The sequence below is a fragment of the Protopterus annectens genome, chromosome 7.part0 (assembly GCF_019279795.1).
Source record: "Protopterus annectens isolate FY-2018-M chromosome 7.part0, PAN1.0, whole genome shotgun sequence".
Lineage (NCBI taxonomy): Eukaryota > Metazoa > Chordata > Ceratodontiformes > Protopteridae > Protopterus > Protopterus annectens.
The window spans coordinates 328,798,220-328,825,278 of NC_056739.1; the positions used below are offsets into that span (position 1 = coordinate 328,798,220).

Sequence of the window (27,059 nt, forward strand, 5' to 3'; positions counted from 1 at the left end):
CAGATTTGCTTCCTTTTTTTTGAAGGATAGCATCTTGGTTCTGTTGGGGATTGCACGACCCATGCACTCATGTAAGTGCTTATAAAGTGCATTTGTGTAGGATACAGCAGTCATACCTCTATTATCCATCTGCATGGGTGTCATGATGTTTGCCACTTCTGTCTTAAGAAGCATGAAGTTGGCTTTGGAAAAATTTTTTACAGTGTTTCCCTAATGGGGGGTGGGGGAGGGATGTGGATGTCTAGGGTGATTAGCTTGTAGTCGGATCTGACCAACGAGGAATTGACCTCTGGTGTGGAACACTGGTTGCCCATGTTGGTAATGACCAGGTCTAGGATATTGCTGCCTCTGGTTGGGGGGTATGGATAAGTTGATCCAAGGCACTGGAATTTATGAATTCCAGAAAACGTTGAGGAAAAGAGTTGGTACATGAGTAGTTTTCCCAGTTAATGGTGGGGTAGTTGAAATCACCCATTATTATGGTGTTAGGTTGTACACTAATATTTTCCAGTGTATCAAAAAATAGGGAGTAGGAATCCTGGGGCATGGTGGGGTATCTGTAGCAAGGTACAATTTGAATTGCAGTCTTGCCCAGAGTTAGTTGCACTTGGATAATCTCGGATGCATTATGCTGAGCAACTAGCCTGGAGGTGTGGATATCTTTAATGAATATGGACACACCCCCGCCTTTAGTGTTTTGGTCCAGGTTAGTTGGCCAAAAGGTGTGGTATGAATTATAGCCTGGTAATGCAGGGGTGCCCTCTGGAGCCTTGAACCAGGTCTATGTCACTGCACAGATGCCAATGTTCTCCATTTAAAGAAGGGCCTCGAGTGAGTGCATTTTGAGGATTAGACTCCTAGCACTGAGTGCATTACCCTCAGATTTTGCTTGCTTGTACCTGTTACAGTGGTGAATTTGTCATTTGAACCTTGCCTAAAAAAGGCACTATAGGGGTGACAAGAGCCTTAGCCAGTATCCAGAATCCCAAGGGCGACAGGTGCAGGCTATCTCTGGCAAAGCATTGCGCTCTGTCGATCATGTCATCCCAGGCAGACAGATACTGGATCCCCTTAGAATGACACCAGAAGCTTAGACAATTGTTGAAGTCAATCATTTTGTCCTTGTTCATAGGTTCATAGGCCCCAAGGCATTTATAAGCCTAGCCAGAATGTGTTGGCTTTCTCCACCCCCTTAGATTAGTTCCCTGTGCCTCTGTCCAGCAGAGCCACTGAAGTGATCCCCGAGGTAAACTTTCTGTTTCCCATCCACTCATCAAGGTTTCGTTTGAAGAGTGTTAGTGAGGAGCTCTGCCTAATGTAGATTGGGATCTTGTTCCAAAGCATGGGAAGTCTCTGGGACAGGAATCTATCCCTTCAGCATGTCCTATTTATTGTTGTGATGAGGTTTAGATCCCTAGAGCGTGTGGCTTGAGGGGATAAGGTTTTCTTTAGGTGGAGCATGTTCATCAATTCTGGGTTGGACATGGCCTTGTATGTCAGGCAGAGATCACCTCTGAGTAGGCGGTATGCAACCGAGTACAACTGGAGTTTCTTCAGTCGAACTGCATAAGGCATCTGTTTGAGGCCATTGATCTTCTCTGTGAGGTACTTCTGTGGTCTTTCCAGCTGTTGCAGGTGTCTTGTAATGTACATCTCAAATGGGGCGTTGTACTCTAAGATGGGTCTGATGAGTGATGAGTAGATGGGCACAATGACCTCTTTTGATCTGGATGTGAACCCTTTTGTGATTAGGTGGGCCACATAGAAGGATTTTATAACCACTTTGGCAATGTGATTATCAAAGGTGAGATTACTATCTACTTGGGTCCCCAGATCCCTTATTATGTCTTCCGTATTTAGGGGACTACAACCTATGTGGTAGTTTGTGGGTACTTTGTTTTTTCCAAAGGGGATGACTATGCACTTTTTGGCATTTAGCTTGAGGCCATGATTTTGACACCAGGTATCCGTCTCAGTGAGACCCTTTTGGAGGATGTCTGTGTCAGCCGGAGAGTCAATTATAGCCTCTAGTTTTCAGTCATCTGCGAACTTGGTCAGCCATAGTCCTCCTGTGCTTGCCTGTACCTCTGAGAAGTATATGCTGAACAGGAGGGGTCCTAGGACTGAGCCCTGGGGAACGCCACTTGTAACTGGTTCAGAGTCAGACCTAGCTCCTGCAACTCTCACCATGAGGGTTCTGTCCATGAGCCAGTTGGCAACCCATCTTGTGACGTAGGGGTTTATGTTCAGGCTGGTGAGTTTGTCTATAATACCAAAATGGGAAATGGTGTCAAAGGCCTTAGCGAGGTCAAGGTAGGCTGTGTGTACCACCTTTCCCTCATATATAGCCTTGCTAACTGTCTCAAAGACATCCACCAGGTTTAGGAGGCATGATCTGCCCTTAACAAAGCCAAACTGGGTAGGGTCCAATGTTTGGAGGTTCCCAATGTCTCTGTTAATGAGTTCCATGATGATGCGCTCCATAGCCTTGCAGACCAAGCTAGTCAGGCTTATAGATCAATAGTTCCCAGGGTCTCTTGTGGCTCCATCTTTGTGGAGTGGAATAACCATTGCTGTGCGCCACTCTCTGGGTATGTAGCCTGTGGAGAGGCTGAGTTTGAACAGTGTGTTTAGGTGAGGGGTTAGTTTGTCTTTGAGCTCATGTAAGACGAAGCCTGGGACACTGTCTGGTCCCATTGATGCTGTGTTTTTGGCTTTGGAGAGGGCTGTTTTAACCTGAGTGTCTGTGATTTCAGGGACTCTACATTCTTCTGGTATGGTTATGGGCCTTTTTGGGGGTGAGAGGGGGGTGAGGTTTGTGCTAAACTTGTCTGCCAGGATGTTCACAATATCGGTTGGTTCAGTGTATTTTGTGCCATTCTGCACTAACTCTGAGCAGATCTGAGCATTGCCACTTAGATTTTTGACATAGCTAAAGAATGCCTTGTGGTGATCTTTGGAGTCCTTGGCAATTTTTCTTTCAAAGCTCGCCTTGGATGATTTTATGAGGGATCGTAGTTTCTTGCTAATACTGATCAGGGATGTCTTCCCTTTTTGGGATTTTACTCTTTTCTGTACTAGTTTCCTCCTTCTATTGTATAGCTTGTTTATGGCAGGAGTCCACCAGACTGGATTCCTTTTCTTGGAGGAGTGAGTCTTGGTTTTGCTTGGGCTGGCACGATCCATGCATTCTTGTAGCTGCCCATAGAATGCATTAGTAAAGGATTTTGCAGCTTGGACAATGTTATCCTTCAGCATGGGGGCTTTGAAACTTTCCAACTCGGTCTTAAGTAACGTGAAGTTTGCTTTTGAAAAGTTTTTCACGGTGGCTTTCTTGTCCGGGGGTGGGGGCAGAGTATGGATATCCAAAGTGATTTGTTTATGGTCAGATCTAACCAGCGAGGGGTTGACCTCTGGTGTGGAACACCAGTAGCCCATGTTGGTGATGACCAGGTCCAATATGTTATGAGTGTTGACCAGTTGAACCAGGGCATTTGAGTTTATAAATTCTAGGAAAAGTTGGGCAAGGGAGTTAGTACTTGAGTAGTTCTCCCAGTTAATGTTTGGGTAATTGAAATCACCCAATATTAGGGTGTTTTGTAGGACCTTTATGTTTCCCAGTGTTTCCAGAAATACGGAATGAGGGTCCTGGGACATGGTGGGTGATCTGTAGCAAGCTACAATTTGAATTGCAGTTTTGCCCATTGTTAGTTGCACGTGGATGATCTCTGAAGCATTGTGCTGTGCCACTAACTTGGAGGTGTGGGTATCCTTGATGAATATGGATATGCCCCCGCCTTTGTATTTCGGTTTGGGTTCTGTGGCCGAAATGTATGGTATGAGTTGTAGCCTGGTAGTGCTGGGGTGCTCTCTGGAGCCTTAAACCAGGTTTCTGTTTCTGTATTTATGTGTGTTTTTTGCCAGTGCTGGTTTAATGGGTCTATGTAAGACTGGTGGTGTGATGCAAGTATTTCCCTTCTGCTCTTGACTGTCTGATCCAGTCTTTGGTTGAGAGAGCTTAGCCTCTAGTTTGGCTGTATAACTGCATCTCTCGCATGTATTAGTGTTTGGTGGTAGGAGGAGGGGGTTGTCTGTGTACATGAGGCAGTTGTAACATTGCCTCAAAATGCCCAGATTCACCAGTTGGACTGGAGAGTACACCTGAAACTGCCCTTTGGACATGCCTGGATAGACACAGTGAGCTGGATGTCTGGTAAGGTCGAATAGAGAGCCTTGTCCTACTGTACAGTACAGGAGGGTCTAGTGCTAGGGTTTATAAGTGCTTGCTATAAGTTTTGAGCAAGTGCCGGGCTGAGAAATGAATGGCTTGAGTGCTTAAGTTGAATGTTTGTCTAGTTCCAAGGGAAAAATTGAAGAGGACACTTTGTGGAGCCGGGAATAGTTTTACTCTAGCTAACTGGTGCTGCCTGGCGCGCAAAACCGGGCAAATATGGTATTTATAGCAGGGAAATTAAAGAGATAGAAATTAGCCCAAAATGGCAAATAAACTACTAATTTCTGGACTGAAACCACTCCTCCAGGGACAGATAGGCTGCTCAAAGCTTCCCACTCTCACAGGTGAACAGAGAAACTTCCTTCTATCCAAGTAAGGTATGGGCAAACACAGAGATTTGTAACACAGCCCTGAATTCAGCACTAACTTGAAAACTGGACTATACTAGCTTAGAAAGGCAAGAAGCAAGTATATATATATATATATATATATATATATATATATATTTTTTCAGAATATAAAGCAGATACACTAAAAAAAAAACAGTTTAAAAGCACAGAAAAGGATACTTACTGTTATATATCGCAGATCAGAGTTGTAGTCAATGACCCCAGTAATAAAGTAGTAAGAAACACAAATACAGTAAAAGCAGATGAATAAAGTGTAATTTCATATATATATATATATATATATATATATATATATATATATATATATATATATATGTATATATATATATATCTACATACCCATATAAAACAATAGAAAACAAACTGATTTAAACACGTTACCCAATTAACCAGAAAAAAGCTCAAAACTGAGCCCTATTCCAGCAGTCTTCAATCAGTGAAGTTCTAACTGCACACCCCTGCTTACTAGGATGCAGGGGAACCTTCTCCAAAAAAAAGATAGCCTAGATCAGTGCTCAAGTTATACAAACAAAGCTAGATTCAGCAGGCCTGAATCTGGTCTATGCTACAACAACAAGGTGCACCAATTTCAGGAAGAAACAGTTCAAATAACAGTCACAATAAGCCTGTGACCAGAAATTCCCAGCTCAGAAGGGCAGAATCCAGCCTCTCCTCCCACAAGAGTGCAGACCATAAACCTTCTTAATGTAGAATCTCTGGCCTGAAGCCCAAGTGCCTAAGCCAGAACTAATACACTTTTAGAATAGCAGACACTGGGCCTTCAATCAGCAATTCCCAGCTTAGAAGGATGTAAGCTACCTGTCCTGCCACAACAGTGCAGACCACAAACCTTCTTAATGTAAAACAGCCTGTATGAAGCCCAAGTGCTTAAACTGAAAGACTTAGAATAACAGTTACAATTTAATCAGGCTACGACCAAGCAGTAATAAATGTACTGTGGTATTCTTCTAGGTGATGGTAGGATGCTACTCAGGGCTCAGGTCATACCTGCCTGAGCTACAATATCAGACAGCTCCTCCATGTCTCTTTTCATGTAGTCCATCTATGTCTTTGCTCCTTACAAATAGAAGATAATCCAGATAATGTACCACGTTGTCCTCACCCAACCTACTTATGAACAGCCAATGTAAAAATGTGCTAAAAAGGGCCCCAATTCCTTTACCTTGAACTTTCTAACAGCTTAATCAAATGAAGCATAATGCACCGATGTTCCAACACCATTTATTTAGTCATTCACTGAATCCCCCTCTGGATAGGACAAGTGATGAATGAGCCGAAAATCCCCCGGACTCTTTTTTGAGTACTAAAGCTATAGCAGAGACCTTGAAAGCTTTTCTGGGTGGATGAGGAAATGGGCCTGCTAATCTACCTGCCTCTAGCTTGTTGTTTAGCTTCCTCCTCACTATATCTGGATGCTCCTTTGCAGACTTCTAATTCTTTGTTTTTTGCCCTTTGCTGGAATCTTAAAACCCATGGTAAAGCTTTCCTCAAGTAATGCTGCTGCCTCCCTATCTGGATACATTTGGAGCCATTCCCTTGAACCCTCCCCTCTTACTGGAGTTGGGAGATTGCCCTGTGTACCCTTTAAGTGGTGGCAAAAATGGTGGTCCAAATGTATTTCTTCCTTGTTGACCTGAAAGGCGAAAGCATGCCTTGGCTGGATGATTGGCCTTCCTGCATGACATGCATTGGTGCTGGTATTTACATTGTAATTGCATCCCACAGTATCTGAAGTAATACTGATAGCACTTCCCTGACACCCCTTCTACCCTAGCCCACTGCAATACTGTTGCACCTGTCTAGGGTCATGTTCCGTATCAACCAAGCGTGTTCCCTGTATGGTTTAATGGAAACCAGCAGTCCATTGTCAGTGCGCTCTCACTGGTGTCTAACCAACATAGGTTCATAGGTGTGTACAAGACTAATGGCACTGGCGCCTTTACAAGCCTAGCCCACAGGATTACCCTGGCATTGTGCCACCGACCTTAGTTCCCAGTGCCTCTGTCAAGTAAAGCCATTGGAGTAATCCCTGGGGTGAATTTTCTATTTCCCATCCACGCATCAAGATTTCTCTTGAAGAGGGCCAGTGAGGTGCTCTGCTTGACATGTATGGGAAGTCTGTTCCATAGCATGGGCAGTCTCTGGGTTATGAACGTTCTGTTGATTGCGGTAATGAGGTTGAGGTCTCTGGAGCGTGTGGTGCAGAAGGATTGGGATTTCTTTAGATGTAGCATTTCTAAAAGTGCTGGGTCAGACATGGCTTTGTAAGTCAAGCAGAGATTGCCTCTAAGTAGGCGATATGAAACAGAATAGTTGGAGCTTTTTTAGTCTGTCCATACAGGGCAAAAAATTTAAGGCCTAGGATCCTCTTTGTGAGGTACTTTTGCGGCATCTCCAGTTGTTGCAGGTGTTTAGTGAGGTACATGCCAGACAGGGCATTGTACTCAATGATTGGCCTAATGAGGGAAGAGTAGAGGGAGACAATGACCTCTTTCTTCCTGGATGCAAAACCCTTAGTAATGAGATGTACCACATAGAAGAACTTTCTGACCACAGTGGCAATGTGGTGGTCAAAAGAGAGGTTGCTGTCAACCTTTGTTCCCAGATCTCTTATAGTGCCTTCTGTGTTGAGTGGACTACCATCGATGTGGTAATTCATGGTAATTGGGTTTTTCCCAAAGGGAATGACAACACATTTTTTGCCATTGAGCTTAAGGCCATGGTTCTGACACCAGTTGTTGGTCTCTGTGAGGCCTTTCTGTAGGATGTCAACATCACTCAGGGAGTTAATAATAGCTCCCAACTTACAATCATCTGTGAGCTTTGTCAGCCAGGGTCCCTTCATGTTGGCCTGGACTTCAGAGAAGTGGATACCAAACAGGAAAGGACCCAGGACCAAACCCTGTGGGACTCCACTCGTGACTGGTCAGCAGTCTGACTTGAAGTCAGCTACTTTTACACTGTGGGTTCTGCCTGTGAGCCAGTTTGCAATGCACCTAATGATATAGGAGTTGATGCCTAGCTTAGTGAGTTTTTCTATGATTCCTGAGTGGGGAATGGTATCAAAGGCCTTGGCCAGATCAAGGTAGGCTGTATGAACCACCTTGCTTTCATCCACAGCTCTGGTGACTGACTCAAAGAAGTCGACCAAGTTGAGCAGGCATGATCTTCCCTTCATAAAACCAAACTGTGTGGGATCTAGAGTTTGGAGATTCCCTATATCCTTGTTTATTAGGTCCATGATGATGCGTTCCATAGCTTTGCATATCAGACTCAGGCTAATGGGGCTACAGTTCCTCAAGACTAAAACTTCAACCTTAAGGTCTATCTTCTTCTCTATTCACCAACTCAAGTATCCAGAAGACAATGCGAATAAGAAAAAACTCACTTTAATAAATAAACAAACAAAGCTTTCAGGTATAAGCCTTCTTCAGTGTCAGTAAAAATGGCACGATAGTTCCCAGGGTCTGTAGTAACTCCTCCTGTGTGGAGAGCGATGACTGTAGCAGTGCGCCATTTGGTAGGGACAAAGCCTGAGGTGAGGCTGTGATTGAACAGGGCACACAGGTGATGTGCCAGTTCACTCTGTAGTTCATGTAGAACACAGCCAGGGATATTGTTAGGTCCCATAGAAGCTGTATTCTTGGCCTTGGACAGTGCTGTTTTAACCTGTGCAGCAGTAATACTGGGTGCCTGGCAATCTACTCATATTGTGACTGGTCCCTTGGGGGGAAGAGAGGTAAAGTTGACATTGAATCTGTCGGCCAGTATATTGGCAATATCTGTTGGCTCAGTATAGGAGGTACCATTGTGCAGTAGCTCAGAGCAAATCTGGGTATTGGCATGGAGACTCTTTACATAACTATAGAAGGCCTTGTGGTTTTCTTTACTATCTGTTGCAATTCTGTTTTCATAGCTAGCTTTAGAGGATTTGATGAGGGATCTCAGCTTTTTGTTGAGGCTGATAATGGAGTTTTTCCAGTCTTGGGACTTCAACTTATTCCACATCAGTTTCCTCCTTCTGTTGTACAGTTTGTTTGTGGCAGGGGACCACCAGATTGGCTTCCTTTTTTAAAGGAGGGCATCTTGGTTCTGTTGGGTATGGCGAGATCCATGCATTTGTGTACGTGTTCGTACAGTGCATTGGTCTATGACTCAGCGGTCATGCAACTGATCTCCATTTGCATGGGTGTTGTGAAATTAGCCATCTCTGTTTTTAGGAGCCCAAAGTTAGCTTTGGAGAAGTTTTTTGTGGTGGATTTCCAAGGTGATTAGTTTGTGGTCGGATCTAACCAGGGAGGACTTGACTATTGGAGTAGAAAAATGATTGCTCATGTTAGTAATAACCAGGTCAGGGATGTTGCTACCTCTAGTGGGGATCAGAACAAGCTGGTCCCGGGCATTGGAATGAATGAATTCCAGAAAATGTTGGGCAAGTATATTGGTACAGGAGTAGTTTTCCCAGTTAGTGGAGGGGTAGTTGAAGTTTCCCAGTATGAGAGTGTTAGGTTGGACCCTAATATTCTCCAGCGTGCTTAGGAACGTGGAGTGTGAGTCTTGAGACATGGTTGGGGACCTATAGCAGGCTACGACCTGAATCACTGACTTACCCAATGTTAGCTGCACCCAAAGTATCTCAGATGAGTTATGTTGGGCTACTAGTCTGGAGGTGTGCACATCCTTTATGAATATGGAAACACCACCGTCTTTGGAGCTCCGGTCCAAGTTCTGGGGCCAAAAGGTGTGGAATGAGTTATAGCCTGGTAGTGCAGGGGTGCTTTCTGCTACCTTGAACCAGGTCTCTGTTATGCCACAAATGTCAATGTTCTCCATTTTAAGGAGTGTTTTGAGCAAGTGCATTTTGAGATTTAGACTTCTAGTGTTGAGCAGCATGACCTTCAGATTGCATTTGTTTGTAGCTGTTATGGTGGTAATTTGGTCTTTGGAACACCACCTAAAAAAAGGCACTATAGGGGTGGCAAGAGCCCTGGCCAGTATCCAGAAGCCCAGGGGGTGACAGATGCAGACCATCTCTGGCAAAGCATCGAGGTCTATCAATTATGTCATCCCAGGCAGACAGATACTGGATCCGCTTAGAATGACACCAGAAACCAACTGCTGAAATCAATCATTTTCTGCTTGTACTGTGGTATCATTCTGGGTGATGGTAGGATGCTGCTCAGGGCTAGGGTCATACCCGCCTACATAATCTGAGAGCTCCTCCATGTCTCTTTTCATGTAGTCCAAGGAAGTACATCTCAGGTCATTCACACCCACATATACAATGACAGAGTTATATTTGTACCTGTTGTTGAGGGACCTGAGTGCATGCATTATGTGGCGGATCCTGGTGCCTGGCAGGCAGCTGACTGTTACTTTCTCCTTATTCAACTTAGTGAGTGGGACATCAGGGTGCCTCACTATCGAGTCACCTATGACTAGTGTGTTAGGCATGCTGTTTTGCCTTAGGGACTTTGGTTGAGTGGCAAGCTGTTTAGGAGAGTTATGTGTCTCATGATTAGTGTTGTGTTGTGGTGGTTGGGTGCATTTCTGCCTTGGAGGTCTCTGCTGTTTGGGTAGATTTTTATTGAGAGCCTCCACGAAGGTGGGTGTGTGGTTTGTGTTTTTATGTGAAGGCAGTGCTGGTGTGTCTTCTGAAAGGCTATGTGTTCCATGTGGTGTGGTGCAAATGTTGACCCTCTCCTCTAGACCTTATTCCAGTCTTGGCTGGAGAGTGCGTGGCTTCCAATTTGGATATATAAGAGCATCTCTCACAAGTCTGAGTGTTGGGAGGTAAGAGGAGAGGGTTGTCAGTGTACATGAGGCAGTTGTTACATTGCCTGAGGATGTCCAAGTTCACCAGGTTGATAGGAGAATGCACAGGGAACTGACCTTTAGACATGCCTGGAGGGGTGGGATTTAATAATAAATACTAGAGCTGTTTCCTTGTAGAATGTTTGTGCTGGTAGCACTTTTGTGTACTACAATAATTGCTACAAGAAGTCTGGTAAAGTGCTAGACTAATAAGCTAGTAAAAGTGCAGGAGAGGAGAGAACTAGTAGATCTAAGGGAAAAATTGAAGAGCAGACGTTGGCACTGCTCAAAAGCTTACAAACAGTCCTGGATACAGCAAATCTGTATCTGGACTACACTAGTTATGGGACGGTAGGAAACAAGTGCAAACGTGGGCTTTTAAACCAGAAAGTTGAAAGGGATGGAAAAACTGCCCAAACGCTCAATAAACTACAATTTCTGGACCAGAAACCACTCCTCTTGTGGTAGATAGGCTACCTAGTGCTTACCACTCCTACTGATAAGCTAGAAGGATTCCCTCCAACACAGAAAGGGTTGGTGGGCTCAAAAGCTTACATACAGTCCTGGATACTGCAAATTTGTACCTGGACTAGTCTAGTTACAGGAAAGGCGGGAAAAGCGGAAATGCAGGCGTTTAACCCATAAAGTTGAAAGAGATGGAAAAACTGCCCAAACGGCCAATATACTACAATTTCTGGGCCAGAAACTACTCCTCTTGTGGTAGATAGGCTACCTAGTGCTTACCACTCCCACTGATAGTAGCCCCAAATCCATCCAAGACCATGGTTTTTCAGGGTATGCTTGCCTCCTTCTCCTATAATCCTCATCATACTGTAGCCACTTCTGCCCCCCTTGTGCAAAACACATAGTGGTTACTCTATTAAAATGTATCCGCATGCATTTTGCTTTGTTGGGGCTACTTTCCCCTAAAATGTCTGCATAAATAGAAAAAACAATCAGCCAGTTCTTCCATGTCCTTCTTACTGCCAGTTCCCTCCTTTTGTCACCTAGGTACCCTGTCTTTCCCTCTTTATCCTTCTCCTTTACCTCCTCTTCCCTGTGCAACAGCAAAAATATGTCCCTGTGCAACAGCAAAAATATGTCCCTGTGCAACAGCAAAAATATGTCCACATACTCTCTGCTTGCAATTTGTTCTTTTACTTTGTTGCTCAAGTGAAAGCCCAAGGGTAAGTCTAACGAGACTGCCCTGTAGTACTTCTCTTGACCCCTGTCCACTTATTCTCTTTCAACTGATGCCCTCTCAACTGATTCTTGCTCCCCTACCCTGTTCCCTTCTTGATCACCCCTGAGTTGTGCTATTAGCAACCCAATCTAATCAAAAATCTGACCCTTGTCTTGAAATGCTATATTCATTGCCGTTGCATCCCCCCTTGGACCCCCAACTTGAACATCTTGCACTGTGCCATTAACGTTACTGAACCTGTCTTTGCCTAACCCGTCTTGCCTGCATGAACTTAATACATTTCCTTCCTTCCTTCCTTACATTTGGTTGAACCCTGTACTCATCCTCCTGAAAAAATCCTTGGGTTTGCAACCACTGTAAAAACATTTGATCATCATTAAACTCAAACTTACCTTCATCCCTGTTGTCCCTCTTGCGTTTCTTGCAATGCTTCTTCTTCTGTTTGCATTTCTGAGTTCACCCATCCTTCTTGTCACTTCCATCCTTCCCACTTATGGTATTACTCAACACCAGACACCCACCACTTGGTTCTGCCTGTGGGTCAGGCAAAGCATTACTTGCCAGTTGAACAGTACCTGCAGAGAGATCCTTTTTTTTTAATTTTTTTTTTTTTTTGCACAGGCTTTAGTACTAGTAGCTGCCTTCCACCTGTAGCCTACACTGTGAACCACAGACACACTCATAGTCAAAGTCCCCGCTGAGCCTATCCATTCTATGCCCTTCTTAACTTTGGGTGTAATCCTTGCAGTTTCAAAACAAAGTTATGCCCCCAACCACCACCTCGGGCAGGAACCAAAAGGCTAGTTACACACTGGATTCATTAAAGCAGTCTTCCATATGCTTCAAAATGGATGCATCCAGTGTGTAACCCAAAATGCCTCACGATGTTTCTAGCTATTTCCTACCTCTACACTATTCTTAAATCTCCTTCATTGTAACCACTTAAAACTAATACTAGAATAAAATTTAAAAATCACAGTAATAGCAGAACACTGTTTTTAAGAACAAGTATTTTAGATATTCACAGGGCATTACCAGAACCCAGGGATCATAATTAAATGTTACGACAATAAATATTGTTAAGAAGTAGTTTAGAGTGCTAAGGCAATTGTGCACCTAGGTCCAACTACTGCCATAGCATTCTAAACAGCATGCACATTTCTCATTATCAATAAAGAGGGTATTTATTAAATACACAACGCAACATCCTCATGACTTGTCAGAATTAAGACAGCAAGCACCTTCCATTTCCCCATGATTGATATTATAGATGCATATGCCCACACAAAGAACCAAATTATGGGTACCATCATATACAAAACTCCAAACATATTAGGGGGCTAGAGCTATACTCATCCAACCAAAGCTATTTATGAATCCCTCATTAAATACATAAAACCAGTACCAAGCCCTGATTTTATTAAAAGAAAAGTGTTCCTAATTCTCTGGTAGATGTAAGCAATACACATACATAGACACACACTGACTTGCCATTTCAGCAGTATATATGCTGTAACTAAGGTAACACACAGCACAATCAACATCTAAACCTTACTGAAAAACGAAAATACCCCCAATAAAAAAAATATGCTATCACTAAAATGGCTTAGTATACATCTCCTCCACTGGTACCAGCATACTTGTTAAATAGACAATGGTAGTGGGATGAGGTCATTTCAGTCACATCCCGGGCCTTAATCTTAAGATCATTGAACTCATGTATCAAATAATGTACCATAACGACTTACTCGCATGTGGGAACGGTGGATCAGCGACAAATACATAGCGTACGGTTACCACTGCCCTGTTGCATAATTAATTAATTAAATAATCAGGCTACTTCCCAATCCATAGTAGACCCTTAATATCTGCAGCCACTCCGTAATAAAATACCTGCTCAAAACCAAGCCCTACTATCCCAAGGAGTTACTGAATCCAACTCTTGCCCAATGCCAGCTTGGAAGGCCTCGAACAGGTTTGCTTAATGCTTCGCACCAAATCTAGGAAAGCAATGCATTATGTGTAAAACTGATCATAAACTAAACACACTCTCCCATCACTAATATTATATTGCAAATGACTCTGTGTACAGCAAACACACTGAAAGCCTAAATGAAACACATGGACTGAACCTTTCTGCCACCTATTCCACACAGTACTGGATTATAAACAGAAACACCCATGCCAAGCGTCCCTCAAGGGCAGACTCCCAACTATGCATTTCTAGAATAACCCAGTTTTTCCCATTTCTTTTTATTTTATCCCCAAATTCTACACTTGTTAGCTCAAGCCCTCAAAATTTCCTAACCATTTCTACTTAGATAAACTTTAAAAACAGTCACTTACTTGATTAAAACAGATAAACCATAAATCAGGCAAAGATTACCCAAAAAAAAATGTACCATTGCACGTGACCTAAGATACTATAGAGCCTACATCACTTGTAGAGAATACCCATGAAGATCAAAACCACTGGAACCAGTGGAAGGAAGCTGCCAGGTCGAAACCAAAAGACAGGTTTCCTCTGTTCTCTGCCTTTTCAACCCTTCCCTGGACAGCTTGGCCCACCCTCACCTTTCGGCTCTATCCTGTCCCTACCTGTTCTTCCCCCTGAAACCTGAGTCCGAGCTGACCTGCCTCGGATAAATTGATGACTGGCTGCCACTTGGCTAGCCAGCCATTATTATATACAACTTGTGTGCAGGTAGCACCACATCATACCGTCTGTGTGCTGCGAGCTGCACTGATGTTGTACCAATAGCATTAATGTTGTCATCCATGAGTAATGCATGCAGCTGATCTACACTGCTGCCAGGCTTCTAGCACTGCATGACATCACCTTCCTGGCCACATGTTCTCCTTTTCTTTTTTCTCCCTTCTTGCCCCTATTATTTTCCATTTCCTAAACACAGTGTGTACCAGGAATAGTAAAATTTCTTTGATACTGCCTTTACCATTCCAATTTAAATAGACATTATATATATATATATATATATATATATATATACCAGTGTTTTCCTATTATGTTTGGATGCATGCAGTCACCAGTAATTGCCTCTGTTATCACATGTATCCCTGCCTCAACTGCAAACCTTAGATATGACTTCCTTTTTCCTGTCCTACAGCTCCAGTATTCACCCATTAAATTCCAGTACTCTTTCCTCACCTGACTTATATATAACAACAAGAGTGCTTCTCAGGTGATTAATAAACTCCTACCACCTTTCAGTAGAGCTCTACCAATCCTTCACTCCTCTGGCCTCTGTTTTCTTAGCTGTGCTGTTTGCCATGCAGGTTATGTTTTCATATATACATAATCATGTGACTAACCTATCCCTTCATGGCTGCCTTTTATAGGGCCTCATTTTCCATGCCTTAGGTCAACAGAAACAAAGACTCCATCTGTGGCAGCTCATCTTCTCACTCTTATTTTCTCAGCTAGTGCCTTTTTGTGATGAATCCTCATTATTAGTGTACCAGCTAATCCAACAACACTCCTCCTGCTTTCTAACTTCATCCTTTCATTCTTCTCTGACTTGCCTTTGACACTATCACTAGATTATTGCTAGATTACTGTGTAGTACTGGCCTTCACTGGTCCTTATATTTCAAGAGGTCTGCTTTATCTGACCCTCTGTCTATATTTTGCTCTCCCCCTTACTGACTCCTCTGTCATCATACAACCTCCCATCTCTTTTCACCACACAAAGTGCCTTCAGTTCTTCTTTCATCATGTTGCATAGTACCTATACTACCTATCTACTCTGTCTCACTTATGGTCTAGTACTTCCTTCCCCCTGTTTCTTTCATATCTCCATAAAACACTTACCCCGCTTCCCTGCCCTATTCCATCATTGATTCAGTATCTTATTTGTCCATTGTTTCCCAGCTTGCTGTTTTTTGTTACCATCTCCTACTTTGTCTCAGGTTTAATCTAAAACCCCTTTGCGTAAGCCCCTGTGTTGTATGCAGCATACAATACAACCACTTGGCACCTCCTTGCAGTGAATTTCCAGTCATATTGCTAGTAGACGTGTTTTTCCTGTTGTGTTGCAACATGCACCCCAGTAATTCAGCTTTCACTCACCTTTTCTCTTCCAAAGTTTCCCTCCCTATCCTGCCCAGATTTATCAACCTATTGATGGCTTAACCATTTTACTTGACTTACCTTCCCACTTAAATAGCCCTAGGACTTTCTTCTCATTTTCTGAAATTCTCTTCATCACAATATCCCATTTAATATATAAAATTAAAAAAAAATAGTAGTGGGAGATAGCAGAATCATCCAACAGCATCCAACATAACAGCATTAAAAGTAAAAACAGCCTTAAAGAAATCAGTGTATCAGCAACCCTGTGAATAAAGGAACACTACAAACAGAAGCTCATCTCACAGTAGTCATGTAAATAAAATTAGCAGTGCAGCAAGCGGCAGCCAAAATAGCACACCAGATTTCTCCTTCAGATTGTATCTTATTCTATCCATTCCCCAAATGCAATGAAACTCAATAATGGTAAATTATTTTGTCATTGGAAGACCGTATTATCTCTGCCTCTTCCTTCTTCCACTGATTTATTTTTTTTTGTTATTTGTTCTGTGACATATTTAGTAGGAAGGGTGATTGGACTCTTTTGGTGCAGATTCTCCTTCAGTGACCCCAACCATTCGCTGTGTCATTTGTTTCTTTTTTCCATAGCTACAAAACAAAATGAAAAGAAGATAGATATAGACTGGGAGGGAGGGGGATTACCCTATTTCATTTACCAGTCTTATTCTGAGTCTCAGACGAAAAAGACAATTCTTCCAAACACTTTCAAACACAGCATCCTTTTTAAATGAAATTGACTTAAACACAGATTGAGGAACCCTAAGCACAACCCTAATAGTCCCATAAATAGAATAAAAAGTGTCACTCACAGCAACAGTAAAAATGCAGTTGAAAATAAAGATTTATCCTTTCCAGCTGTGTTCTTCTGCACATCACAGTTTCTTTTGCTTCATTTTTCCGAGTGCAGTATAATTGAACTTGGCAATTTATTGTTTTTCCTACCTTAGCATTTCTTGTGCTTTTATCCACTGATTTCATTCTACCCTTCTCCATCACATTGAATTTAGCGTCGGTCATATGAAAGGTTGGGTGGTGGTATTAAGCTTTTATCTTCCAGAAAGATGCATAAACTATTAGTTACAACTAGTTCTGCTTCTTATGGGAGAATGCTGAGAGGCCTGATGATGGGCCCAACCTTTGTATATCACTAAGTTGGAATTTCTTCTTCTTCTTTTATTCTGTACTGAATTTTTATCAAAGCTTTTACATGTATTAAAGACAAATTCAGTATTTTACATGGTCCTTGTTTCTTATTTTACTACAAGTGAGTTTGTTAAAGAAAGTGAGGTACCACTACCATTGGAGACAGGAGTCCCAGCTAAGAACTGTACAATTAAAATGTCCTGATTCAGATGAGGAGAATGAGATAAAGCAGCCAGTCTGAATGGGGGTAGTACCTGTTCCATACTATACCTTCAAGGATTTTGCTCGCATTTGAGCTGTTGCTTCAGACTGTTTATAAAACTGGAAATCAGGTAACTTCAAAAGAAGACAACTGTCACTTGTTGGGTCCTGAGAATATAAAACATTTCAGTGAAAATGGGAACTTAGACTCTGTATTTAAAGAGTAATTTAACCACAAAAAAATTGGTGTCAAGGTGTTACCATGTAGCTGATTCTTCTTCAAGCCGATGAAGAGCAGAACAATTCGCCAAATGGTAATGCCAGAAGAATGGCTATTTGTAGCATATTCCTCCTTGGAGTAGTTTTCAGTAATATGGGGCTGTGAAAAACTGAGGGGCTGCCAGCCCAGCCAGATAGAATTTTGCAAATAATTCTATGTCATTGTAAATATCAATATGATCCACAGGCTGGTTTCACAAATGTAAGAAAACTGTGTTATGTGCTAAGCTTCAACAATGTAACCACAGTGCACCCTGCTGGAAGAAAGCTGATAAGTAAAGAATTTTTACAACTGTGTGTGATCTCAAGCTCGGAGACAACATGTCTGGGCCAGGAAATTCTTTCTATTGTCCTAAGACAGAGATAATTACTAGGTTTCAGATGTAATGTGTCTTTTATTGCTGTGGCTTCCTGGCAGGTGCAGATTACAAAGAAATGCTAAATTTTAAGTTCTGTGAGCCTGGGAAACTTAAGCAGAAGTATCAAGAAAGATGTAATCTGAAATGACTCAGCAGTAATATGTATTATCAATTTAAGACTTTCTCAGAGAAAAGATTTGGCATTTTGTATTTTGTTCTGAATCTCACAACAACTCACCAGCAATGTGCCTTGCTCTGTAAGCAAATTTATTTAGTATTTCTCTTAGAGATAGATAGGAATATAGCCAGATTAGTCTAGCTGTTTTCTGTATTTATGTCAGACTGTCCTACAATATTGTTTTAAAGTATTTTCCTGTGATGTTTGATCTCTCTATTATCCCTGTGTTGAATCAATAAGTATTGTGTTTTTAAAATGCATTATTAAATATTTTTCAACCTTTCAACTGTGGCTGTTTTGTGTAGAGATAATTTAAGCTCCTAGAGTACTTGTATGTATTTGGTGACACTGTATAGGCCACTCCCAAATAGCCTTCAAGTCTTAGTCATACTAATAAATTGGATAATAATAACATTGCACAGTAGAATTGGACACCATTTGGTAAGGGCCTTTATAGTAGCTGATAAGGGTGGTTGGTGGTAGTCGGTACTACCTTAAAGTCTGAGCAGAAGGGGGCATAGCTGGAGAACCTGTGCCAACCTTCTCCAGGAGTGTCTGTGGTTGTATATAATTCATATCTCAAAGTATGTGGGTGTCAGCTACTTCTGCAGGGACACGAAGCACTGGTTGGACAGAGAGGGTACTAGAGGTTTTGGCTTGACCACTCGGATGAGATCTGAACCCTATAGCTGTGCCAGTGGGGAGTCTTATTGGGGATCTGGAGAGAAAGGGAGAAACCAGACTCAGACTGAGTCTGATCTCTGTGTGCTCTTAAGGGAAATTGTACTTTACTGTGTGTGTACTTGTTAACCTCTCAATGTGGATGCCCCTCACTGGTGCTAGTGGTGAGGATGGAGGCTGTTTGATTACTGGGCCAGTGCACGGGCATCACAAGGTCTATAACATTTTTAGGAAGACAGCAAATGTTTTATCTGTGTTGAAGGTTGTGATATCTGCCCTTCTCTATAGCAAAGGTCTCTTCCAGTGCTAAAGGCTACAAATTTAAGACCATGATGCTCTACATGAATTTTCAGCTCTGCTGCACAACCCAGAATGGCTCTGTAATTTCAGGTTTTCCAGTAGACTCTGCATCTATATATAACCATTCTCAGCAATAAATTTAAAACTTTTGCTTCTTGGTAGCTGGTTTATCACAAATCGTGCTGGGACGTCTGAGCTGCTGAATTCCTTACATTTTAGCAATTAAATTTTATTTTGTCAACAGAGTCGTCAGTGTCCTTATCCATTTAAATAAATGTGTTATCAGCTTCCAAGCAGGAATGAGTACTATACAAATTTCCAGAACTCTATAAGAATTTTTAGAACAAATGTGCATTTTTCACTATAGTCCATATCTTCTTTTGTTTAAATTCATCTGTCAAAATTGTTGTTAATCTTTTCAACCATACTCTGACTCCTAGAAAATTATCAGTCCTTTCGGGAAACCTTACATTTTGCTCCACTTAACCACTTGACAAAGTAGTTTTGTGGAGAACTTGAGAAAATATTTAGGCAGAGTGAGGCTTAGGAAATTCTTTCATGATACAGAAAGAAAGAGCACGTATAATGTAAAACCAGAAACAGGTACTAAGAAATCTTCCAGTTTTACCCTTCTAAGTCAATGCAGTGCAGATCTGCATAGCTATATTGACTGTTTTCAACAAAGTGTGAATTATCACGTACTGAATGTTCAAAGACAGACTCATCTACAACCTTTTTCTTCTGATAAAATAACAATAAAATCCTTGAAATCAACCACAACATAGTCATAAAAAAGGCAGACAAAAGGTGGCTATCCTGAACTGTATTGACTATATCACTAATTTAATAGACAGCTTCCTGACTACACTTCATACGGTAGCTGGCTGATGATCTAAATGAACAGGACACAGAGAACTAAGGAACTTTATTAAACCCTTCCCAGATCACATCCAGGGCAAACTAATTGACCTTATTCCAAGTCAGCCCTAGCCAAGAGGTTTCTACATGCTACCAAAATCCATAAACCAGGAAACCCTGGCAGACAAACAGCATTAGACAAACCCTGACAGAAGGGGATCTCTGGGTTTGAGGAGAAAATTCTGAAATCACTAGTCAATGAAAAAGACAGCTATATTCAAGACATTACTCATTTTCCTCCCATTCTGTCAGGCCATCATGACCTGCACTGTTTAAACCACAAAAGATGGTACATCGATGTACACAGACATCCCACACAAGGATGACATTGATGCTTTTCTCAGATATGTACAAGAGAAAACATATCATCACAACATCACTCTAGATACAGTAGGACAACTTATAGAATCTATTTTAATAGGACAACTTATAGAATCTATTTTGACTCAACTTTAATTTTAATGAAAACATTATATCAGACTATGGGCACTGCAATGGGTACAAGAATGGCTCTACAACATGCAAACCATTTTTTGACAAACCCAGAAGTTCTACAACAGTGTACACACAATCCATTTGCATATTTTTTATTTTATTGATGATTTATTCCTAATTTGGACACAGATAATTGACTTTCTCAAGGAATCCTCCTGGGGCTCAACAGAATCCACCCATCTCTTAAACTCTTATTGTAGTACTTGAGTTCAAGTGTACCATCCTTGATACTAAGGTTACTAATACACAATGGGACATTACAGAAATGCACCTAAAGGAAACCAACTGACAGTCAATTTGTCTGCACAGAAGCAAGAGACACACAGTTGGTACAACTTAAAGAAGCCTTGCTTACTCAAGGTCACTTTGCCGGGGAGTTTGACAGGACAGTAGACAGAGCAATAAAGCTACCATGAGAACAGCTGCTTTGTTATAAAGAGAGGAACCTGTGATGGAGTTCCACAAATGACAACATATTATCCAGAACTTAAACACTTTACTAAGTCATAAGAGGCCTTCAGTGTTCAGTCAGGACAACAAGTTAAGCAACATTTTTACAAACACTTCCATTAATGTAACCTGGAACTAATTTCTCTACACATCTCTTGTATTGTTTTTTCATTAAGTGTCACAGCAATGTCTAGAACTGCTGTCTTCTCTGCTAAATGAACATGGACTTCATTGCAATATGTAGGTAGAACCTTTAGTTTCATAGCATACTATGACCTAGGGTGGTATTCATAGTCATTACACCAATACATTTCCACAACAAAACCAAAATTCATACAGGTCATTTATGCCAAAGCACGATGATCATGAATGAGCTTAAACAAATGAAGTAATAAAGAGATGTAAATGGGAAATGATGTAATTCCATCTATGCTAATAAGTTCTCCCACCTGTTTGTGATTCATAGTCATAATTTTATCTGTTTCCCCACTGAGTGCAGATTCATTATACAAGGCGTAATTGTGCCTTTTCTATCTACTTTGGAATCCAAAAAGATACTTTCCTTTGCTGCAACCTTACTATTTCCTATTGTGAACCACTTGTCTTGGCCGAGCCATAACTGCTTGTGTCTAGTGGCTAGCATTCGCCAGCTGAGAAGGCAGAGATACAGGCACAGAATTACTCACTATAATGTTCATAATCAGGAAATCCTTGACAGGTTCAGAGGCCAGGGACAGTTTGGAAAGTTCTTAAGTGCTTTGGTCCCCTGATTCCCATTGTTGGTAGTCATGGCTAGATTACCTTCTAAGATATTTTCACCAGCTTTTGTAGAGAAGGTGGGTTTTTCACCCAACAGGTGGTAAACCTCATGATTGTCTCTGAAAATATTCCAGTTCCTATTTACAATGTTCTGAATTCCTTTGTAGTGGGAACTATATTGTATTACACATGCTACTGTGAAATCACCTGTACTACCCTTTCCAGGATTAGAATAGTCAGGGTTGGCAACATTTTCGAGCTTCTTGCCTAATAAAGGTTTATATTTTCCCCCCCAGCCGTCATAGATATCCTGCAAAATCTCTTTAACCAGGGTTATCCAATTAGGTAATTGTGGCCAATGTAAGTTCATATCACACATATCTTCTATTATAATTGACACCTATGCTGGTACTGAGGTTTTTTTCAGGAAAGGGAATTGTGCTACCAGAAAAATAGTGTACCTTGCCAAGTGCAAGGGTTGTACTTGCTTCTATGTTGGCAAGACTGAGAGGGCATTTAGGTTAAGAATTTATGAACACACATATAACATTAGAACTAAGAAGGAAACTAATGCCCTCTTCAGGTATAGCAAAGTGTGTGAAAATTACTCAGGTTATATTTTTGGTATTATTGATGCGATACCCCACGACATTAGGGGGGAGATTGGAAAAACAAGCTTAATTTTAAGGAAATGTTGTGGCAGTTGCGTTTAGCTGCAAATGTATATCCAGGCCTCAATGACACTATTTCCATTGGACCGGCTTTAAAAGAAAAAGCAGCTAAGATTTAATTCAAACTTTTTTCATGCAAGTTTTTTATCACTTATTGATTGATGTATACTAGAGGGAAGATTTATGCCATTAAAATTATTTGCTTTTAAGTTAAATTTATTTTAAGCAAGATATCACAAATAATTAAATTTTTATGTATTTTCACTTAATATTCATGTATTTATTTGTGGGGTGGCCACGGTGGTACAGTGGTTAGTGTTTCCACCTCACAGCAAGAGGTTCTGTGGTTCAATTCTCAACTGGGGTGCCTTCTGTGTGGAGTCTGCATGTCCTCCCTGTGGTCATGTGGGTTTCCTCTGGGTGCTCCGGTTTCCACCCACATCCCAAAGACATGCAGTAGGTGGATTGGACACTCTAAATTGGCCCTAGGTGTGTGTGTCTGTGGGGGGGGGTCCTTCTGTGTAAGGTTGGGCGCTGAGCTGGCAACTCAACACCGTAAAATTCCACTGCCAATCATGAGCGGACAGAAGATCTGCTGTGGCAACCCCTGACTGGGAAAAGCCGAAAGAAGAAGAAGATTCATGTATTTATTTGTGGGATGGTAAAATAATCTTTGTGCTTTAGCATGAAGTGGCATGCATATGAAAGGTTTGTATTTTTTAAAAATAAGGTATGTTCTTTTAAGAGTTTTTTTTACCTTTTATTTATTCAAATTCATTGGGTTGTATTGGCTAACCATTGTCCAATTAGATTTATTTGTGGGCTATTTTAAACTTGTTGGTTGAATATTTTATTGTTCTGATGAAGTCAAATTTCCTTTGATGAAGGCGCTTAACCATTTGCTTGAACTGCTTGCTAATAATGTCTACCTTCTATGGTATTATTCCTTAGTTGTGAACATGTGCAGTTTCCTAAAGAATTTGCCACCTGTCCTGAATGATCACAAGTTAACATGGTGGTCATGAACTTATTTGCATAAATTCAAAGCGATTTGCACATGTATGCAAATTAGGCCTTTTTATGCTTATCAGTATGGATCACAGTAATATGCAGGAGTATAAGGCAACATATCCATGTAACCAGGCCTTGGGTACTCATGAACGCACTGCAAGAAGTGACAGAATCTGCAGCAGGTCCCAGTAGTAAAAAGATAAAAAAATGGGGGACCTCTACTGATGCAGTACTGCAAAAGGGATGATTAAAGAAATGATTAATGCATGACATTCAGGTTTATTGTTCAAAGATAAATAATAGTAAAGCACAGAATCAGAAGCAGATGTAAACAACTTTAAAAGTAATGATCACATAACTGAATTTAATTTATTGTGGAAATGAAATGTGAATGTATTCATTTAAAAAAAGTCTGTGTGGCAAAGCATTTTGGTAAAACCAAACTTGCCAGTAATAGCAGTGCCATGTCTAATGAACCTACTTGTTAACTTGGTTTGGTTATTGGGTGTGGTTCCAAACCTGGGAACCACAGTGCTGCACTTATATTTTTCATTCTTCATTTAGGTACTGGCACTTCAAGAGATGGCAACCCCTTTGAAGGTACAAGCTTGAAGTCTGAGCTGGTTTGACAAAGAAACCAAAATTATGGTCTACATTCTTAGGGATTCATACCTGGGGAAAATAGAGTCCAGTGTATGTGGGTTGTATTGGAAAAAATTGACATCTGTCAGGAGTTGTGTGAGCACCTGTCATCCTTAACATGAGTCAACTGTTCTAGCCCCCAGTGCCTCCACAGGTACAATGACATACAGACGTGTAGGTGGGGTGAGTATCCCAGGCGATGGTGAGAAGGCCACATTTCTGTAATAAGTATTTTTTAATTTTATTTTTAACTTGCATCAAAAATATGTGTAAAACATGTAGTATAGAAATATTGTATAACTGCAGGTAAATACAAGAAGATATGTATATATGTTTATGTGCACATATGTACGCATATGTTTGAGTAAGCCTAAACATAACTGTAAACAGAAATGCACCTGTTTAAAAATATGGTATGTTTATGTGCTGATCCTTTTGTGTGTAAATACAAATGTATATGTAGGAAAAAGGAAAATATATGTAAGTATGTGTACCTATATATATTTTATATATATATATATATATATATATATATATATATATATATATATATGTGTGTGTGTGTGTGTGTGTGTATGTTTGTGGTATATATATATATATATATATATATATATATATATATATATATATATGCTGGAAAGCCAAGAAAATCTGGAACAGATATGCTGGAAAACCGAGAAAAACTGGAAGAGCAAACACAAATTAAAACAAACAACTTGGATCTGCCTGTGTCCTTGTCTTTTTTAATTTTTTTATTTTTAATTTCGGAAGTTATTAAAAATATATATACGCACACATACATATATATCTATAAGACAGATGTAAATCTGTATGACTATACTTGGATGCTTGGAAATACTTTTTCATATATATATATATATATATATATATATATATATATATATATATATATATATATATATAATTTGTATTTATATATAAACAGAAAAGTACATATTTGCAATGCACCTAATTTCATATACTGTAGGTATTACCTACAGTCCATATACAGATTTGCTGTATCCAGGACTGTTTATAAGCTTCTGAGCAGTGCCAAAGTCTGCTCTTCAATTTTTCCCTTAGATGTGCTAGTTCTCTCCTCTCCTGCACTTTTACTAGCTTATTAGTCTAGCACTTTACCAGACTTCTTGTAGCAGTTGATGTAGCACACAAAAGGGCTACCAGCACTAAATATTCTACAAGGAAAAAGCTCCAGTACTTATTATTAATGCCAACCCCCACCAGGCATATCTAAAGGTCAGTTCCCTGTGCTTTCTCCTATTAACCTGATGAACTTGGGCATCCTTATGCAATGCAGCAACTGCCTCATGTACATCGACATGCCTGTGAGAGATTAAGTTATATATCCAAAATGGAAGCCACGCACTTTCCATCCAAGACCGGAATAGCTGGTCAAGCGAAGAAGGTCAAAACCTGCACCACAACACATGGAATACTTAGCCCTCCAGAACACACACCAGCACCTCCATAAAAAAAAAACACACACCCACCTTTGTGGAGGCTCTTAATAAAAATTATCCAAACAGCAGAGACCTCCAAGGCAGAAATGCGCTCGACCACCACAACACAACACTAATAACGAGACACATAACTCTCCTAAACAGTGTGCCACTCAACCAAAGTCCCTAAGGCAAAATAGCATGCCCAACACACTAGTCATAGGTGACTCGATGGTGAGGCACACTTTTGTCCCACTCACTAGGTTGAATAAGGAGAAAGTAACAGTCAGCTACCTGTCAGGTGCCATAATCCGCCACATAATGCACGCACACAGGTCCCTCAACAACAGGTACAAATATGACGCTGTCATTGTACATGTGGGTGTGAATGACCTGAGATGTACCTCTCTGGACTATATGAAAAGAGACATGATGGAGCTCTCAGATTATGTAATCCAGGTGGGTATGACCCTAGACCTGAGCAGCATCCTACCATCACCCAGAATGATACCACAGTACAAGCAAAAAATTATTGATTTCAACAATTGGCTAAGTTTCTGGTGTCATTCTAAGGGGATCCAGTATCTAGCTGCCTGGGATGACATGACTGACAGACCTTGATGCTTTGCCAGAGGTGGCCTGCATCTGTCACCCCTGGGTTTCTGGATACTTGCCAAGGCTCTTGCCAACCCTTTAGTGCCTTTTTTAGGTGGTGTTCCAAACACCAAATTACCACAATAACAGCTACAAACAAAAGCAATCTGAGGATCATGCTGCTCAATGCTAGAAGTCTAAATCTCAAAATGCACTCACTCGAAGCACTCCTTAAAATGGAGAACATCGGCATTTGTGCTGTAACAGACACCGGGTTCAAGACAGCAGAAAGCACCCCTGCACTACCAGGCTACAGCTCATTCCACAACATTCGGCCCCAGAACTTGGACCAAAGCTCCAAAGGCCGTGGTGTTTCCATATTCATAAAGGATGCACACACCTCCAGACTGGTAGCCCAACATAATGCATCAGAGATACTTCAGGTGCAGCTAACACTGGGTAAGACAGCGATTTAGGTTGTAGCCTGCTATGGGCCCCAACCATGTCCCAAGACTCACACTCCACATTCCTAAGCACCCTGTAGAATATTAGGGTCCAACCTAACACTCTCATACTGGATGACTTCAACTACCCCTCCATTAACTGGGAAAACTACTCATGCACTAATACACTTGCCCAACATTTCCTGGAATTCATTAATTCCAATTCCCTTGACCAGCTCTTTCTTACCCCCACTAGAGGTAGAAATATCCTTAACCTGGTCATTACTAACAAGGGCGACCATTGCTCTACACCAGTAGTCGACTCCTCCCTGGTTAGATCCGACCACAAACTAATCAGCTTGCAAATCCACATCCCTCCCCGCCCACCCCCGCAAAGGTAACCACCATAAAAAAACTTCTCCAAAGCTAACTTTGGGCTCCTAAAAACAGATGTGGCTAACTTCATGGCACCCATGCAAATGGAGAATAGTTGCATGACTGCCAAATCATATACCAATGCACTGTACTAGCACGTACCCAAATGCATGGATCTCTCCATACCTAATTATTACCAAGACACTCTCCTCCCAAAAAAAGGAAGTTAGTCTGGTGGTCCCCTGCCATAAACAAACTCTACAACAGAAGGAGGAAACTGATGCGGAATAAGGTGAAGTCCCAAGACTGG

General features: G+C 41.2%; 1 protein-coding gene across 4 annotated transcripts in view; it reads left to right on the forward strand.

Moving 5' to 3' along the window:
• Positions 1–27,059, forward strand: part of SLC16A4 (solute carrier family 16 member 4) — a 439,791-nt gene that overhangs the window by 24,576 nt on the left and 388,156 nt on the right. Inside the window, exon 2 of one of the 4 annotated variants that reach the window (XM_044076896.1) lies at positions 23,800–24,060. The exons of the other annotated variants lie outside the window; for them this stretch is intronic. The gene's annotated coding sequence lies outside the window, so the exon portion shown is untranslated. The remainder of the gene's footprint in view (positions 1–23,799; positions 24,061–27,059) is intronic. 4 annotated transcript variants of the gene reach the window in all.